Raw genomic sequence first — 18565 nt, forward strand, 5'->3', positions numbered from 1 at the left:
CCTCTTTCCATCTCCCTTCTAATCCCAGGTCATCTCCCAAGCATCCCTTAAGCAAAGCCTGTTTCCCAGGAAAGGTCTCTGGAAGTCCTCTTGCCAAGCCATATGTGGCTGCTATGACGTAGCCTCTCCCAGGACATTTGCATATCAGCATAGAAAAGGAAAAAGCTTTGAGGTGAGAGGAATGAATGTCTAATTTTAGAATTCCAAGTAAGAGCAGGCGTGCTTGGAGGGGTTTTTATTTTTTCTGGGGTGGGCGTGGATCTGAGTGGAGACCTGGGGCGGCTAAGTCCCTCTCCACATGGGGATTCCACCCACCACAAGACCCTCAAGACCAAGGGGGTGATGGTGAGTGTCAGGCTGAGACATCCCCTTGAGGACAAGCAGTTTGCCTCCCCCCCCCCCCCCCGCCACTGCCTTTAACCATTTCTGAAAGTGGGGGTGTTTGGACTTTGGAGGCTGCTGGAACGAACCCTTCGGACCAGACTTCACTTCTGCTCTATGGAATGTGCTTGGGTCTTGAATCAAGTGGTCTCCATTGGAGACAGACCCCTTGTCCGGCTCTGTTCTGTTCTTGCCCTGGACAGTTCAGTCCTGCTCCTCTCCCCCACGTCACCAGAATCACAGACCCGTCCTTCAAGGCCCAGTTTCATTCAAGCTTCTCTGTTCCCCGAGAGGCCCGCCCTGTAGGTTGTGTTGAGCCTTCCTCCTTCTTGATCTTTGTGGCCCCTGGACCCTGAGATCTTTAACTCAATCATCTTTGCATCTCTAGTGCAGAGAATCAAGATACTTGTACACAGTAAGCACTTAACAAATGCTTTTGTATTGTACCGAACCAAGTCTTTGTGAGGGAGAGAGGGGAACAGTCAATTCATCAAAAGAGACAGTAAGGAAACTCTGAGGCCCTGGCATGACTTGCTAAGAGAGGTGGAAATGGAGTCTGTGGTGTGAAGGACTGGGACCTGAAAGCCTGCTGGGTGTAGCTGGGGTCCTCAGAACTTTGCGTCACCTGGGAGAGCGAGCAGAGGGCATCTCAGAGGCTGCCCTGGAGTATCCTTTCCTGAAAGATCTTTTGATTTTCAGGCTAGAAAGACCTCCATGAGCAGATATTTTCAGACATTGGTCTGGAGTCTGTGGCTTCCTGCGTGCTCCAGAGGAGTTCTGCTACGAGGTGGACCTGGGGGAACCTCTGAATGTACCCTGCTGGGATTGGGAGAGTTTCTTGTCTCTGGATCTCCTGGTTTTACCCAGCTTCCTGGGGGTGTTCAAGTCCTGGAGGATTCTTCTTGAGCAAAACACTTGGGTGTTCTGTCTTAATAGCTGCCATTCACTTTCTGCCTAGGCCCGAAGTGGGTGGAGATAGGTGGGGCTGTGGTCTCAGCCCCATCTGTCTGGTGGATGGATGTGTGTCCTGGCTGTTAGTCAGAGACCCAGCAGGAAATGATGGGTGCATGCAAAATGTACCACTAGAGAGATTTTAATGAAAGAAGGCTATTTACAGAAAAGTGGGCGGTGTGAGATAAACCATCAAAGGAGGGTGAAGAACCCCAAGGCTGGCAAGAGTGGGTGGCCAGAAGGAGGGAGCCCCCGAGTTGGGGAGATGGGGACATGAGTAGAAGCTGTGATGGTGAAGGGCCGTGCTGAGACTGGGGACATGGGAATAAAGGTTCTTCCTTTGACTAAATCCAGCTGGAGGGAGGCCTAGGGATGCAGTCAGAGGTCCCAGAGAGCAGAGAGCGGAGTGTGTCTGTGGGGCACGTTGAGTTCCCTCCCTGGATGCCTGGGCATTCTAACGCTCAATTGGCTCTTACCTTTCTTGGGGTATTCATGGTGATAAGCATCCTGCAAGTGTTCACCTCTTTCCAGCATCATGACTGTGAGAAAGAAGACAGAGCCCTGGCAACATCATCTGGACAGTTAGTTTTGGGTACTTTTGATAGAAGCTAAAATAACATTTATTGATGGCAGGCAATGAGTATCCTAAGCTTCTTAAGCATCCTCTCTTTAAAGAATAACCCTGGTGGGTAGGTACCAGTGTCCTTGTATTCATAAGTTACTACTGAGGAATGGGACCCAGGATGGGTCAGTCCCAGTCACACAGCTAGATCAGAGGCAGCAGTGGGCTAGACCAATGGATCCGACTCCTACACCATTCCTCATGGCGTGCCCCACCCACTCTGTGGTCAGTGCCACGTGTGTGCTGGCTCACTGCTGGGGATGGTCTCCCACTTCCTCTCCACTTGACCCAATTGACCCTGGATTTTGAGACCCAACTCAGATCTCACTTCCTTCATGAGACTTTCTCCGACCACTCCCACCTCTCACTCTCCTTTGGCAATGGGTGGCAGGTAGCTTTCTGCCGGGCCTCAGGATGTCATCCATCTGTTCTGAATGTGTGTAACCATGATACTCCAGTGTTCTTAGGTGCAGATCTTAGGTTCTGAGTTATCTTTGAATTCTTTGCTCAAGAGGTTTAATTGAAGGAACTTGAGTAAAGTTATTATTTATGGAGCTAGAGGAGGGTTGCGGGAGCTGTCTGGGATGGAATGGTGCATATGGTGCAGGGACGCATCATGGGAGAAGCTATTACCAGGTCAGGGCCAGAGGGAGCCAGTCATGGGAGAGAGGCCCATGATAGGGGTTGGTAGGTTTGAGAACTGGTGGTATACATGGTTAGTAAGAGCTCACTGGCTAACAGGGAGGGTTTTTAAGAAAGAAAGGGAAGCATTGGGCTTACAGTCCAAATGGTTACAGAGAGAAGACAGGCACATACCCCCAGCTGAAACAAAGGACACTTGTACATGGTAGTGACGCCCCCTGCTTGCACGGACTGCCATATGTCAGTCAAGTGCAGTGAAGGGGAACGCCTGAGCCCGAACTGTCCAAGGCTTCCTTCTTAGAGCGTTGGAGCTTCAGGCTAGGTTGATGGCCTCCATGAGGATTTCCCAAAAGGCCTTGGGCTGGGTATGAAGCTCAGTGGTAGAGAACCTGCCTACCATGCATGAGGCCCTAGGTTTGACCCCCAGCACCACAGTGAGGACCACCACCATCAAAAAAAAAAAGATCTCACACAGGCCACACATGCATCTGGATCGAGTGTGAACCACCCTGTTTTGGCAGTTGAAAAGTTGCCAAGTTCTTTAAAATTTACTACCTTAAGGGCCCAAGAAGTTTGGGTCTTTGGCAGACATCCTGCACCTCTTCACCTTTGGAGACGAGGTCAGGAGGAGACTAAGCCTCCTCTCCCGCATCTCAGGAACTGCCCCAGACCACTGACCGCTCCACGTTGCTCTGGGAGGGCCCCAGCCCGCCTCAGTGTGGTGTTGCTTAATCTCATTTCTTTTTTCTTTATTCCTATTTTTTTCCACCCACTCCTGTTGGCCTAGATCCTCCTAGACCCAGGAAGGGTCCTCGGAGCTGTGGGGAAGCGGGTTGAAGAGGTGGAGCCCACAAATGGTTGAGAGTTCCTCACTTGAGCCTCTTGGGTGTGAATTTTGCTGTTCATAAGTATTTGGGGATTTTTCTCTGTTCGGCCTTGGATGTGTTAGGAGACATTCCAGATGTCCAGAATGAATGCCTTGTACTTCTCTGTGCATCACACACTCTCTACCTCTCCCGGGTTCTCTTGCAGTTCTGCTTCTGCTCTTTCACCCCTCCTTCCCCATGCGAGGCATTAGGGAGCCATGGGGACTGTAGAGAATCCTCCAGCTTACACCCCATCTCAAGGGTTTGGGGGCCTCTGATCTGTAAGGTGTGGGTTCGACTGTTAACTTGGATCTGTGTGGCCCTTTGCCTCCGCAGAGTTTCAAAGAGGCTGTCGGGGGGCAGCCTGGGAAAAATAGAGACAGGGAAGGGGGAGACTCAAGAGGAGAGTGGGCCCACCTGCTGCAGGGCACAACCTCAGCAGGCCAGACGGGCTCTGCGTAGGACTTGAGACTCATGGTAGGACCTCGCTTCCCCTTCTGTTCTTGGGGACCCACGTGGCTGGGGAATGGCTCACGTCAGAGGCCTGGGCAGGGTGCAGAAGCCCGAGAGCCTGATGGGGAATCTTCCATTTTACAAAAAGGAGGTGATTCTGCACTCCAGCCCATGACCCGGCCTGGCGTCTTTTCCCTCAATACCGTGAGGCTTTGGAGATCAGAAAATGCTTTGCCTCAGGTTTTAAGCTCTTTTAAACTCTTTTATTATGTAAGTAAAACATAATAAAGAAAACAAAGAGGAAAGGGAAGTGAAATTAATGTCACCTATAATCCCACCACTCAAATATCATTTATATTTTAAACTTCCTAGATAATTCTCTGAATTCACAAAGTAGAAACGAATATACATGTATTTTGCAACCTGCTGTGTGTGTGTGTGTGTATGTGTGTGTGTGTGATTTTTTTTTTTTCCATTTAAAAGAATACTTGCTTGCCCCAAATTCAAACCAAAGGGTAAAAAGAGAACTGCCCTTGCTGGGACTCCATCTGTCACCCCCTAGTTCTATTCCTCAGCAGTAGCCAGGATCAGGGAGATATTTAGAAGGGACAAGCTATAAATATTGGTTGTTGTAACTTGGAAAGATGTTGTGGGCAGGTCAGGGTCAGGGGGAAGGTGAAGTGTGGGACTGGGAAGTAGTCTGTGGGTGGAGTCGGGACTTTCAGAAACAGATGTCTATAGAGTTAAGGAAAGGAGGAGATGAAGAATTTTTTGAGGACTGGGTTTTGGTTGGATTTGTCATAAGGAGCAGGGCGAGTGAAGGTGAGTGAGCCTGTGGACAGCGGCCTGGTGATCAGCTTTTACCTTCTGGGTGGGGGTGGGATGGGGGCAGAGAGGGTTTTAGGAAGGCAAATAAGCCAAAACATGTCAGGAAGTGGTGATAGTAATTGGTAGATATTTGTAGAAATATTTGTAGACCTTTACTTGATGAAACTAAAAATTAGCAACTCTATATTAGTTCCCCCATTTTTTTAAAATTTTTATTGTTGGTTGTTCAAAACAGTTCCCCCATTTTTGTTAAAAAAAAAATAAAAAATAATAACAAATTTGTGAATACCAAAAACCTGAGCAAAACTGCAGACCTGGACTAGGAGTTGTTGATAGCAGATTTGGTTCTGGTTTTGCCTGTTACCGGATGTGCCATCTTGGACTGCTCCTTAATTATTTATTTTATTTTAATTTATTTATTTGCTGTGCTGGCGATCAAACCCAGGGTTTTGCACATGCTAGAGAAGCGCTCTATCAGTGTGTGACCCCCCCCAAGCTCTCCTTGTTTTTTTAGATCTCAGTTTCCTTATCTGTGGATCAGAGATTCTCAACTCTAGATGCACATTCAAATCACTGGGACCAATTTCAAAAACAAAAACAAAAAGACCTGAAGCCAGAGCCCCATGACAGGCAAAATGTTCCAGAATTTCAGGGGGTGGGGGTGGGGAGCGCCTGGGAATGTAAGGAAAGGCAGCCAACGTTGAGAACCCCGGATTCGGCTCATCCTGATGGCTTGCCCTAGCCTGGTTTTATTCAGGCCTCTCAGTAGCCCGTGCAACTGTATGCATCGTATTATATAATCTGGGCCTTTCTCCTGTGCTCGAATGTTGTAAACATCTCACATACCAAGAAGTCTTGTCTTTTAATGAGAAACTCCCCAGAATTCTCATTAGGCTCATGATCTAATGCCAATATCCTGCATTAATAAATCAGAATCGTAAATGTAGTAAAACATCACATCATTTTTTTGAGCCCGTGGAAAGCATCGACTTTAATCTTTAATTTCTCCTTCCCTCATTTTGCAAAAGCCACTGACTGGAGGCCCGAGGCCATCTGTCTGTCTCTGTAAAGGAGACACTGAAATGTAAAGAGTTGAAGACATTACTGGAAGTGTTTTTGCTAGAAGACTTGTGTATACCGTAAGTTCCAAATGAGGAGGTCCAGTCTGGGGACGCTTATCGGATCTCAATTCTGTATGGAGTGGGAGGTGTTTAAAGAGTCTTGGTGCTGTTTTATCTTTACCATTGAAGTTTTGGTTTTGTCTCTTCCTAAATGAGTCACTTTTAAAAAAGGAACCTAATTTGGGGAGGGAGTGGGGAAACCACTGCTGGAGGTGCTGAGTGGGGGCAGCTGTGGAGCCAGCAGTCAGGTGACCGGGTTTATAGTGGGGCCACCTGTGAATGTAGGGGGGGGTGGGACCAGGGCTATGACCTTGCTGAAGGTGAATCAAAAACAAGTGGGACGTGACCTTGCAGAGGTTGGGGGGAGACAGTAGGAACAGTATTGATGTTGCTTATTAATTACCAAGTATTCGTGGGTGCACATGCACCTTGCAGGTTTTCTAGAAGCAGATTCCAGGTCCACAGGGGCTTGGGAGATGGGGTGCAGAGGGGAAGGAGCCCTTCTAGTTTTCGTCTGCACTTCCAAATACAGTGACTGGAGTGAAGATCCTCAGACTGGCATGAAAATACAAGTGAACTTGTTATTGCCAGGTGAGATTTCAGAAGAGAAGAACCCGGCAGCCTGAGATCTCCTAGGGAGCACTGGGGGGCCCGAAGAAATGTGCACCAACTGGGTAGCCAGACAGAGATGCAGGCCCCCAGCCCTGTGGGGCGGCCGGCTGCGTGTCACTTCCTCTTTCTGTGCTCAGATCTCCCAGCTGAAAAATAATCCTACATTGCCTAAGCTCCCAGGCCCCTGATAGCTGTTTAGGGCCCCTGCTGATGCCTGGGAGGGGACGGAGGGGACAGATCCTGGCTTTGGCAAACCAGCTCAGCTCCACACAGTTAGCTCAGAGCTCTCAGGCCCCAGAGCCTGGGGCAGCGGTGCATCCTGACCCTCGGGAATAGCAGGGTGGTTGGCGCATGCGCTGTGTGCTGCTATGGTCCCACACTGAGCCCTCCAGGAGGACTGGATTTCGTAGTTGTTCATGGTGTGCAGCCCCCTGCAGCTGTGTGTACTTGTTTTCTAAGTTTGTCCTAAACTTCCTGTTTGGGTGTGGTCTGAGGCCCCGAGCATTGTGAGCATTGACCAAGATCTAGTGCTTCTCTCGCACCAGCCATGGGATGGCCTGTTGGTTCCCGTGGTGACTTCTGTCATTCCCTCTTTCCAAACCTTCTTGCTGGGAAATGCTGTATAGCTTCTGGATTTGTTTCATGAGTGCTGAGAGAGCCCTGAGGTCTGAAGGCTTGAAGGAGGGAGGGGAGCATCCAGAGGGCCCCTTAGGGGCTGGGGATACCTCTCAGTTTGGGTACTGGTTCATAATGCCAGGGACCGTGCTGGGTGTTTTTGTACACTTCTTGTTTCATCGAGGACTCACATTAGCTTATGTAGAATGAGGCTCAGAGAAGTTGAGTGACCAGCCCAAGGTTCAACAGCTGCGAGGTGGCAAGGTCAGGATTTGATCCCAGGCTTGGCTCCAGGGCTCCTATTATTTCAGCTAAGTCATGAGGCTCACACTGCCCCTTTGGTAGATCTCGACAGGGCCTTGACTGCCATAGTTTCTCCCAGAGCCTGTTATTCAGGACCACCCTTCTCTCTTTGTGGGGGGATTTGATGGGCTTTGGGTGGTCTGCTGACTTCCACCTCCCCCAGCCATCCTCCCTTTGTGGCTCTGGATTTCCTAGAATCACTGGGTGTCGCTCTGTGATGATCGAAGTGGAGTTTAACAGACCTGATTTCCCAGAAATGGAGTAGTCTTTTTCCTACTAAAGAGGAGAGCCCCGACTCTTCTGGCCCACTCAGCCAGACTGGTCACTGGCAAGCTCCTCTCCTGAAGAAGACAGGCTGTGAGCGAAAGTGAAAGGGTGGCAAGAAAGACACCAGGACCTTGCTTGGGCCGGTGCAGGACCAGGTGGGAGGAGCCAAATCCAACCATCCTCCTCAGCAGAGTAGTTCTTAGAAGGTGCCAGACCCCCACACCAGGAGGCATGGGGTCATGCAGGACAAATGCAGAACAGGTGTGCCCCCCCAAACTTGAAGGCCAGTGTTGCTGGGCATGGTGGCACACGCCTGTAATCCCAGCGGCTTGGGAGGCTGAGGCAGGAGGATCGCAAGTTCAAAGCCAGCCTCAACAACTTAGTGAGGCCCTGAGCAACCCAGGGAGACCCTGTCTGAAAGTAATACAAAAAGGGCTCGGGATGAGGCTCAGTGGTTCAGTGCCCCTGGGTTTAATCCCTGATAACAAATAAACAGTGTTCTTCCCCCCAGCCATCACAGTTCTCCTGTGTTTTCTGAAAATCCTCTGAAATTCTGTCACCTGAGCATCATAATTGTTCTGTGGATCAGGTGACATTTACCATTGAGATATGTGTTGGGCTGTGGGCTATGGCAAGTGTTTTCTACACACGGTTACTTACCCTCAAGGGGTTTGCAGTCTACATCGGCAGGTTAGCCAAGGGAAGGGGGTTCAGCTCCTGGTGAGTGGGGAGGGGTCCCTGCTCAATGGGCCTCCATAGAGGGCCAGGAGCCAGGTGGAGAGAAGGGTGGGGCTGTAGGGTGAGGGCCCCCCGGGGTGCAAGGGGTGGGAGGGGCAGAGGGGCATGTGGGAAGCCAGGTCAAGGACGAGTGCATCATTTACAAGACGACAGGGGATGCCTGTGGAGTTTGAATTATCCTGTATCGGGAAGCCACCAAAATGGATCAAGTAGGATGGGGACAGGGTAAAACTGTGCCACAAAAAAATTCATCAGGAAGTGTAGACTGTGAAAAGGATCCAGTAGGAGGCGAGTGAGAGGCGTTTATCCTGTTGAATTTGAAGCATGAGATGTTGAGGACTTTGATTAGGTTGGTGACAGTGTATAGAAAAATGAAAGTTTAAGCCCCAGCTCTGTCACTTGCTGCCTGTGTGACTCTGAGCGAGTTAATCTCTTTGAAACTTGGTGTCATCCTCCAAAAAGCAGATGGAAAAACACTTGGCAGAACGGCTGTTGGAGGTTTTTGGCTTTGAACACACCCAGGACTTAGCACGTGCTCAACAAACACGAGTCCTCTCATAGAAGAAGAGTGTGATTTTGTGATTGACCGGGAGGAATCAGGGGGGCACAAGGCTCTGCGTCTGGGCACCTGGGGAATGAGGATGGCTGCCCGGGCAGGGATGGAGCTTTTGGGGTCCTCGAATTCCCCTTTAGGAACACTCTCCTCCTGCACCCTGGCTGCTAAGGGCTGCGCCTGCGTGACAACCCCACAGTGGCTGCCCCTCGCCGTGCCTCCGCCACCCTGCCTCGCTTAGGAGGCAGCCTGGCCTCAGCTGTCCCCACCAGGAGCTGCTCAGAGTGAGCCCGCCCAGGTGCCCCCCACCCCGCGCCTCCCTCTGCACCTGGACCCACCCCAGCCTGCTTTCCTTCCACTCAGGCAAGAGGCGGCCTGCCCCTAGCCAGGGGCCCTCCTCTGCATGGTCCCTCCGCCTCTTAGGGACCTGGGACTCCGCCCCCTTGTGGCCCTCTTGCCTTCGGCCATCATCTCCTGTCCTCTCCTGGTCCCGCAGACCGACAGACTTCTGGAAGGTAGTCCAGCGATTTGCCCACTCACAGACCCGCCCGCCTCTGGCTGTGGACGGTATTCCTGGCCCCGGGCAGGGACTTGGTGGATTTTGCAGCCGAGGGCTCTTATGGTCCACAGGGACTGCCTCATCTAAAGTGCCCTGGGGCCTCCATATGGCCACACCCAATGGTCGCTTCAGCCCTTATCTTTCTGGATTCTTCTACTTTTTGATACCGAGGACAACTTCCTCCTTTGTGCATTCTCGTCCTCTTTTCTCTTGGCTTCTTTGGTGTAAATCAGTCAACAACTGTTTCTTGAGCACCTACTATGTGTCGGGCTCTGGAGCATACCACAATACAATGATGTGAAGGAAGAGAAATTTAAAAAGGAAATAAATGCCAGGTGGTGACAAGAGATACAAAGAAAAATACAATAGGGAAGGTGGGGATAGAAATGTGATGAGGTGGAGTGGGCCTCTCTGAAAAGGGCATTAGAGCAGAAACCTGAAGGATGTCGAAGGATGCCCAGGGAAGAGAACTCCATGCAGAGGGAGAACAAGTGCAAAGAGCCTGAAGCAGGACCCTGCTTGGGATGTGTGAAGAAGCCATTATAGCTGGAGGAAGTTGAGGAAGGGCAGAGAAGGAGGAGAGGTCAGGGAAGAGATCAGCCAGATTATGTGGACTTGGTAAATGATTTCAAAGACTTTGTTTTACATTGGAGGAGGTGAAATACCATAAGAGTGTATTAAGCAGAGGAGTGATTGGGGGGTGGGTGGAACCAGGGATTCATCTCAGGGGCACTGGACCACTGAGCCACATCCCCTGCACCATTTTGTATTTTATCTAGAGACAGGGTCTCACTGAGTTGCTTAGCATGTCACTTTTGCTGAGCCTGGTTTTCAACTCGGGATCCTCCTGCCTCAGCCTCGTGGAGCCACTGGAATTACAGTCATGTGCCATTGCACCTGGCTCAGAGGAGTGATTTTTTTAAATGACCATTTAAGTTGTTCTGGAGAGCATGGTATGTATTAGTTTTCTCAGACTGCTGTAACAAAGTTCCACATACTGTGTGGCCTAAGTAATAACACTCCATTGTCTCAGGGTTCTGGAGGCTGGGAGTCCCAAGATCAAGGTGTCAGCAAGGCCATGCTTCCTTTGAGGACTCTAGGGAAGGATCAATTCCAGGCCTCTCTCCCAGCTTCTGAAACCTTGACTTGAACTGAATAACACCAATCTTTTCATGCTCTTCTCCCTTTGTATGTCTCTGTGTCAAAATTTCCTTTTTTTTTTTTTTTTTTTAATAAGGACACCATTGATATTGGTTAGCGCCCCCCCCCCAATCCTACAATATGACCTCATTTTACATAATTATATCTGCAGTGACCCTGTTTCCTAATATGACCCATTCTGAGATACAAGAGGTTAAGGTTTTAGCACAGGAGCTTTGGGGGACACAGTTCACCCCATAACACAATTCAACCCAGAATCCATAGGTGATGGAAAGGTGAGTTGCAAAGCAGAACCAGAAGTGAGTGGGGTTTCAGGGAGGCTTGGACCAACACGGTGGCGGTGGCCCAGGTCAAAAATGATGATGTAATTTGAAGCTAGAGCTGATGTCATTTGCTGGTAGTTTGGGTGGGGGTGAGGGAAAGAGGGGGCCATGATGACTGGGTTTGGGACCCGATAACCAGAAGAGTGGAGCTGGATGTCTTTCTCCCCTGAGTCCTCTTCTCCCTCAGGGACCCTCCTCAGCAGCCCAAGCTGGGTCCTCCTGGCTCAGCCCAGCCGCTGTCAGGTTCTTCTAGCTTCTGTCCCCCGTCCCTTTTCTAGCCTCTCCCTGATTGTCCCTGACTGTTCCCATGTTGAAGCCAAATGTCCTGAATGTGCTCTTTGGGTCACTCCTACAGGCCCTGGCTCTGGAGGATGCTGAAGGAGGAAGACGCTGAAGCAGGACGGCCCTGAAGGAGTGACCCCCTTACTCCTCAAACAGGTAGCGCCTCTGAGCTTCTTGGTGTGAGAAGATTCTGTGACAGAGGTCATAAGATCCTTCTTTAACCCCTGTGATGTGGGAAAACGCCCCAGAAGGGGCAGAGGGCTGCCCTGGGCCTGGGTTCCCCAGAGACTTCTGGAAAACCTTCCCTGGGAGATGGTCAGTGGATCCACATACTGGTTTTCAGTGTCATCTGGAGTGAGGCCGAGGGCATCCTGGTCTTGTTTCACTTTGCAGAATTGTTGTAAATGCTTAAGAATTGAAGGGATGTCCGTGGATGGAGCCCTGGGAGAGTTTAGAAGGAATAAAACAGGGCTGGTATGCACCTCTGGAGAATTGTAGTAGAGGCCACTGTGAGAGAGTCCACAGAAGCCAGCCCTGGGGCATTTCTAGTGTGTTCGTCAGCTGTGGCCCTGTGATCTCTTCCAGTCTCAGTTTATCCCTTCAGAAAATGGGCACGCAGCTGTGTTTCTTTTGCCAAGTGCCACAAAAAAAAAAAAAACCTCTCGGAAGGGTCAATAGGTCTGTAATGCAAAATTTTTAATGCAAAACATTCGGAACAGCTACTGACATCCTTCATACTCTATTATCTACAGAAATGAAGTAAAACCTTACTAATTTGGACTCATTATTAGGGATAATACTGAGAGGAAACCCACTCTTCCCCCCCACCCCCAGTACTGGGGATTGAACTCAGGGACACTCAACCACTGAACCACATCCCCAGCCCTATTTTGTATTTTATTTAGAGACAGGGTCTCACTGAGTTGCTTAGCATCTCACTGTTGTTGAGGCTGGCTTGGAACTCATGAGTCTCCCGAGCTGCTGGGATTACAGGTGTACACCACCGGACCCAGCAGGAAACCCACTCTTAACTAGCAAAAGTCTGAATTTTAGAGTATTTTGATATAGTATAGTTTTGGGCAGAATCTTCCCAAACATTTCCAGTTGGGAGCAATTAGCATCTGATTTTCAGTAGGTCTTTAGATGCAGAATCTTCCTGCAGGTTAACCAGGTCTTTTGCAATCCTCTTTAATTTCTGATTTGCTTATTCAACCTTTTTATAGCCATCGAACTCAAATTCTGGGTTGGCGAAGATTAAATTACAGTAATGAGGTTCCTCATTTATAACCACATCTATAAAATGGGAATCAGAACAGCACCTACTTTATAGGTTTGCTTCAAGGATTAAGTGAAGTAATCCAATAAAGTGTTTAGCCCGGTGGCTGGCCCAATAAACGTTACCTTTATTAGCATCATATATCTCAAAATATCGTCACCTTTATGTGTTTATGTGCATGTTTTATCTAGGAAATTAACTCTCTTCACAAACAAATATATTATCAGCCTCTGATTAGCTCTGTTAGGGATGAGGTAAATAAATGTATTAAAACATTCAGTGTTTATAGATGTTTTAGTGGGGTTTTTGGCTAGAATTCATTTTGGGGGAAAACATCAATAAAGAAAAGTTTAAGAAGCCTACAGTTAAGTTATAAGTAGGTATGATCCCTGTGGTGGGGCGGGGACTGGGGATTAAATGCATGGGCACTGGACCACTGAGCCACATCCCCAGCCCTATTTTGTATTTTATTTAGAGACAGGGTCTCAGTGAGTTGCTTAGTACCTTGCTTTTGCTGAGGCTGGCTTTGAACTTGCAATCCTCTTGCCTCAGCCTCCAGAGCCGCCGGGATTACAGGAATGCACCACTACACCCATTGAAAATAGGGATTTTTAAATTTCATGGCAACATGCTAATCTGTTCTTGCTTGAAAATATCCTTTAAATAGTTGATGACCTGTCCCAGCTCATTGTCTCCCTCTGTTCAGTTTGGTGTGTCCAAAGGGATGGGCGAACCTCCTTGGATTTGAGTTTCCAAGCCAGCTGCGCAGTCACCCTGGGTGGATGGATTTGGGGATAACCTGGAGAGGGTGAGACGATTCAATAGTGAGAAGCTACGCTGAATGATTCTTGGACTTCTCAGCATCTCAGGAGGCTCTAGTGTCTTTGAATTAGGGTTCCCAGATTACTGATGAGGGACACACAGATTCGTACAGGGCCTCAAAGTTTCCACACTTCAATTCCAAAACCCAGAAAGAGGTCATTTTGAAGGGGGAGGGAGGGCGGGGCACAGGGGTGCAGCAAAAGGAGAGTGCTCCAAAGTGATCGTGAACCCTAAAGACCGTGTGTTTCCACTGATCACTCCTTGAGGGTGGACTGGAATTAGACTTCAATTTTCTGTAGATTATTTGTTGCTCTCCATGTTTATGCCATGCAGATGGGAACTGATGAATCCTTAAGTTATTGGCTGGAAAGGTGCTGTGGACAGCTGGTTCTCAAATTAGATGAGCCAGACCAAGATAGTACAAAAAAAAAGAAGGGATTTGGGGGATTGTCCAAGGGTTACCAGTTTTGATTGGTTGGTTGGTTGGTTGTTCTTTTTTAGAGGTTGAACATTTTTTAACATCCAATCACCAACATTTTATAAAAAGACGAATTAAGGCTAAAATAATAGGTAGGAGATAATCTAAGAACAAACCAAGAATCTTTGAATTGAAAACACCCAACCTTAAGAATAATTTATTACACTCTTCTTGTTTCTCTGACATGACCTCTGAAAACTCCATCAGGTATGGGCATTGTCCCGAATCTGCCGGTTAGTGGTGTTGGGGAACCACCCGGAGATGGGGAACTATCTATGCAACATGCATCCCTAGGAGGAAAAAATAGTACTTTTTGAAGCCTTGCATAGAGCCTAGGTGTTCTCTAGAGTCATGTCATGATTGGATTTAAAGGTTAAAGTTGGGGGAAAATTCACTTTAATACTGGTCTTGACAAGTCCCATTCATTTTATAGAGAAGGAACCATTTACTCTTCAGTCATTAACGTAGACTCGTTAATTTTCTAACAGCAGGAAAGAAGAAGATCTTGCAGTACCTAAATAGCTCAAATTAAAAGATGTATCAATAGCTTTTTCCCTTGTCCCCAATCCCCTTTGATTTGATTGGCCTTTAGTTGTATGGTGTACCTCTGTGGGTGAGAAAGTGCACCCACCTCCATACAGATAGAACACTTGGTTTGGTCTAAGGAGTGCCAGAAAGGAAGAGACACTCCTAAGAGAAAGCAGCGTGCCCATCAGCCAGTTGCTGGTGTTAGTTCTTGTAGAAAAGGCTTTATCTTGGAGTTTTATGTCTTCCAAAGATGCCTTTTGGAGTCATTAAAAATCCCCAAGCATACACCAACCCCTGATGAATCCAGAACAGTAATAAACACTCTTTATTCTGCTTTGATGAGCATGCCTACTTGCCTTAGCCACGAATATGTTTTTCCTTCTAACCAGAGATTAAGCTTTCATGTTAGACAATGACTGGTGTGAAACCCCTCCATCTTTGCTGATGGGGAGAGAAAGACTGCTTGTGTAACCCTGTGAAATCCCAAATGGCATTCTGGAATCCTGGAGCTGGGTGGGTGTCAAGCTCCTAATTACCTTGACTGGCAACAGGTGTGATAATCCTAATGTCTCATTGATCGCTAATGTTTCATGGATCCTCAGGAAACAAGGGCATGAACTTGGTGGTGACTTCTCAGGAAAAAGGAGACCATCGGTGACACACTCAGCTATAGTTATTGCCCTGTTAACTGTGTCATTCGGCATGGTGTCACTGAGTCCTGCTTGTATCCTCTTATATGCTCAATGGCATGGTTTTTGCATGGGCTAGCAGTCTTAATTTGCTCAGACTTCTTACTCTTCGCTCTCTCAAGGTATAACTCACTCTCCAGCAAACTAAGAGATCTGCAGAACTGCAGCTCGGTTCTTTTTGTTTAATATATATTTTTTAGTTGTAGATGCACACAATATCTGTATTTTATTTATTTATTTTTATGTGGTGCTGAGGATCAAACCCAATGCCTCACATATGTAGGCAAGCGCTCTACCACTGGGCCCCAGCCCCAGCCCCTGCAGTTCTGTTCTTGACAGACTATTACTAGAACATTCTTGTCTTGGTCAATTTGGACTATAATAACAAAATACTACAATCTGGGAGGCTTAAACAAAAGAAATTGATTTCTCACCTTTTAGGTGATGGAGAAGTAAGATTGAAGTGCTCTGTGAGGCAGGTTTCTTTCTGAGGCCTCTTCTCTTGGCTTGTGGGTGGCTGCCATCTTGCCTGTGTGTTTACCTCACTTCTTCCTTGGGCACTGTAGGAGAGAGGGAGCTCTGGACATTAATCCCATTATGGGGGCTCCACCCTCATGACATCATCTAAACCTAATTACCTTCCAGAGGCCCTACCTCCTAGTGCCATCCTGTTAGAGGTTTGGCATAGGAATTTGGGGGGACATAAATACTCAGTCCATGAACAACTCTTAAGTTTTTATTTGCAGTCCCCTTGAAGTGCTAGCAGGGGCTCTCTGTTAGAGAAACTTTTATTGCTTGGAAAAGAACTATGCTATAGACGAGATACCCCAGGGAGAGGGAGAGGTGTCTCTTGGAAGACCTTTACACAGATCTAGAGGTAACCTGGGGCTAGACAGGTGAGCTCCTTGTCTATCTAGGTCTTAGGTCTCCTGGAACCATATGCCAGAGCTAAAGGTGTGGTTGGTAAACTTGATCAGCTTCAATGAAATTTGGATGGTGCAACATTTAGTATTCCTGACCACCTTCTATTGCCTTCTTTCTATCCTTCTAAAAAGGACTCTTGGAACCAAAACCTGGCAAAATGGTCTCTTCTGAATCATCCTGGGCATTTACTCCCTTTTCATGGGGGGAAAGAAAGGCATTGATTAAAACAAAGCTATTCCATTAGAGATGAGTATCTCACGTGTCATTTTGAAAGTGTACAAACACATAGTAGTGTCCACATGGAGGCACACATGTGTGCACACCCCTGTGCCAGGTGGAATACTTTACAACATGAAAAGGCTTTTGAAAATCCTTTAAACTTTCAAGGAACAAGATAATTCCTGTGTTATATAAACTGTTCTAAGATTCAGAAAAAAAGATGGAAAACTTCCAGATCGTTCTTTCAAGCAAACATGACCCTGTTATCAAAGCTGGCGAGTCCCCAAAGGGAGGCTCTATACCAATCTTGCTTAGGAATGTAAAAATTTGAGATAAAATTCTAGCTAGTAGACTTCAATAAGACAGTATGTGAATGTTCCACCATAATCAAACAGATTATATTCCTGGAATGCAGTAGTGGTGGCTTCATATATGTATATAATCATAGGATTTATATAAATTAGTTAAGTAAAAATATGTAATGATCTCATTAACTGCAAAAGTTCATTCAGTGAATTTCTAATTTTTCATGAGCCACAGAAAAATAAATATATAAAATGACCATTCCTTAATATAATAAGGAAGGTAGAGTTGATATAGTACTAGGGAAATACTATTGTGGAATGAGATCAAAACAAGACTAAGCTGGACTCAGTGGTGTATACCTGTAATCTCAGCAGCTCGGGAGGCTGAGGCAGGAGGATTGAGAGTTCAAAGCCAGCCTCAGCAAAAGTGAGGCACTAGGCAACTCAGAGACCCTGTCTCTAAATAAAATATAAAATGGGGCTGGGGATGTGGTTCAGTGGTAGTATCTCGATCTCTGGTTACCCCCACTCCCCCCCAAAAAAGAAGACTAAATCTAAAAGCATTATTTACTTATTTATTGTTCTTTTTAGATGCACATGACATTAGAGTATATTTTTGACATATTACACATATGTAGAGTATAACTTATTCTAATTAGGATCCCGTTCTAGGAGTTGTAGTGATGGGGAGTTTCACTGGTCATGTATTCATATATGAACATAGGAAAGTGAAATCCAATTCAAGCATTGTTTCTTTAAGGGTTAGCCAATAAAGGAAGTCGTGGGGAATACATATTGTCAAGAAAGTGATAGTTATTAGTAATGGATTGCTTAGTTGTAGCCCAAGAAGACTTAAAGAGCTTAACTGAAAATGCTGTTTATAGTTGACAAGATGAAAATGAAGTATTTGGATTTTTCAGTAATTAGTTTGTGAGTTTAATGCTATTCCTCTGATAATACCATCAGGATATTTTAAATTTCACAATATAGTTCTGATTCTATTTGGAAAAATAAGTAGGTGAGAACATCAAAGGGAATTCTGAAAATGGTTTGGGGGAAGGGACTTAGATCTAATGGATATGAAGGCATGTAGGACTATCGGGTATTAAGATGCACTGTGAAGCCTTTGTAATGAAAACACAGCCTGCTGGCGTGAGAGGAGGCAGCTAAGTGAACTAGGAGAGCTTGGAAATAGACCCTTGCATAAGTAATTTAATAAATCATAAAGCAGTCATTGCAAATCAATGGGGAAGGGAATATTATTCAATAAATAATTCTGATGCCTCATTAGCAATTTGGAAAAAATCATTTTGGCTTCACCAAAATGAATTACAGATGGATGAAACAGTTGAAGTGCAAAATGTAGAGACTCAGGAAATCTATAGAATTGAATATTGCTTAGAAACAAAAGAAAATCTTTCCAGAAGGAAAAGGAACAGTTCATCAACTTAAAGGAAAAAGAAAGATTTCTTTTAACGCCAACAAGGAAACAAAGACTGGGGAAAAAAAATCAGAAATAACATGACAGAATTTGTATCTTTATAATGTGAAATGCTCAAATTAAAAAGAAAGGTGCTAAAACCTTGGTAGAACACTTGAATAGATAATTAAATACAACACTAAGCAAATACATGGAAAATGTTCAAATTCAGTGGTAATAAGAGGTACACAGACTAAAATAGCTGTAAAAGTATTATTTTAACATATGTGCCAAAAATACTTTTTAAGGATAATTTCCAATTCTGGTGGTAATTGCAGTACTGTAAAGCAATTTTATGATGTATTAAAGACCCATGTTGTTTATTCATACATATGGATGCACTTATACCACTTTGTGTGTTTTCCCCACCCCCCATGAAGGAATAATACAGAATATTTAACAAACAGTTTAGATAGAGATCCTCTCTAATGCATTATTTTCAAAGCAAACACACACACACACAGAGAGATAGTTCCAACAGTTGAGTAACTAACATAAAATATTTATCTCAGCACAATATTATAATTAATAATCATTTTGCAATATGTAGCACTGTGACAAAGATAT

The 18565-nt window shown here is 46.4% G+C and overlaps 1 protein-coding gene across 11 annotated transcripts in view; it reads left to right on the plus strand.

Moving 5' to 3' along the window:
- Trerf1 (transcriptional regulating factor 1) overlaps positions 1 to 18565 on the plus strand; it is a 211458-nt gene that overhangs the window by 72503 nt on the left and 120390 nt on the right. For all 11 annotated transcript variants that reach the window (XM_058581386.1, XM_058581383.1, XM_058581384.1 and 8 more), the window contains one exon: positions 11351 to 11433. The gene's annotated coding sequence lies outside the window, so the exon portion shown is untranslated. The remainder of the gene's footprint in view (positions 1 to 11350; positions 11434 to 18565) is intronic.

This window comes from Marmota monax, unplaced genomic scaffold, assembly GCF_021218885.2.
Source record: "Marmota monax isolate L192 unplaced genomic scaffold, Marmota_monax_Labrador192_F-V1.1 WCK01_AAM20220418_F8-fsc00127, whole genome shotgun sequence".
Classification (NCBI taxonomy): domain Eukaryota; kingdom Metazoa; phylum Chordata; class Mammalia; order Rodentia; family Sciuridae; genus Marmota; species Marmota monax.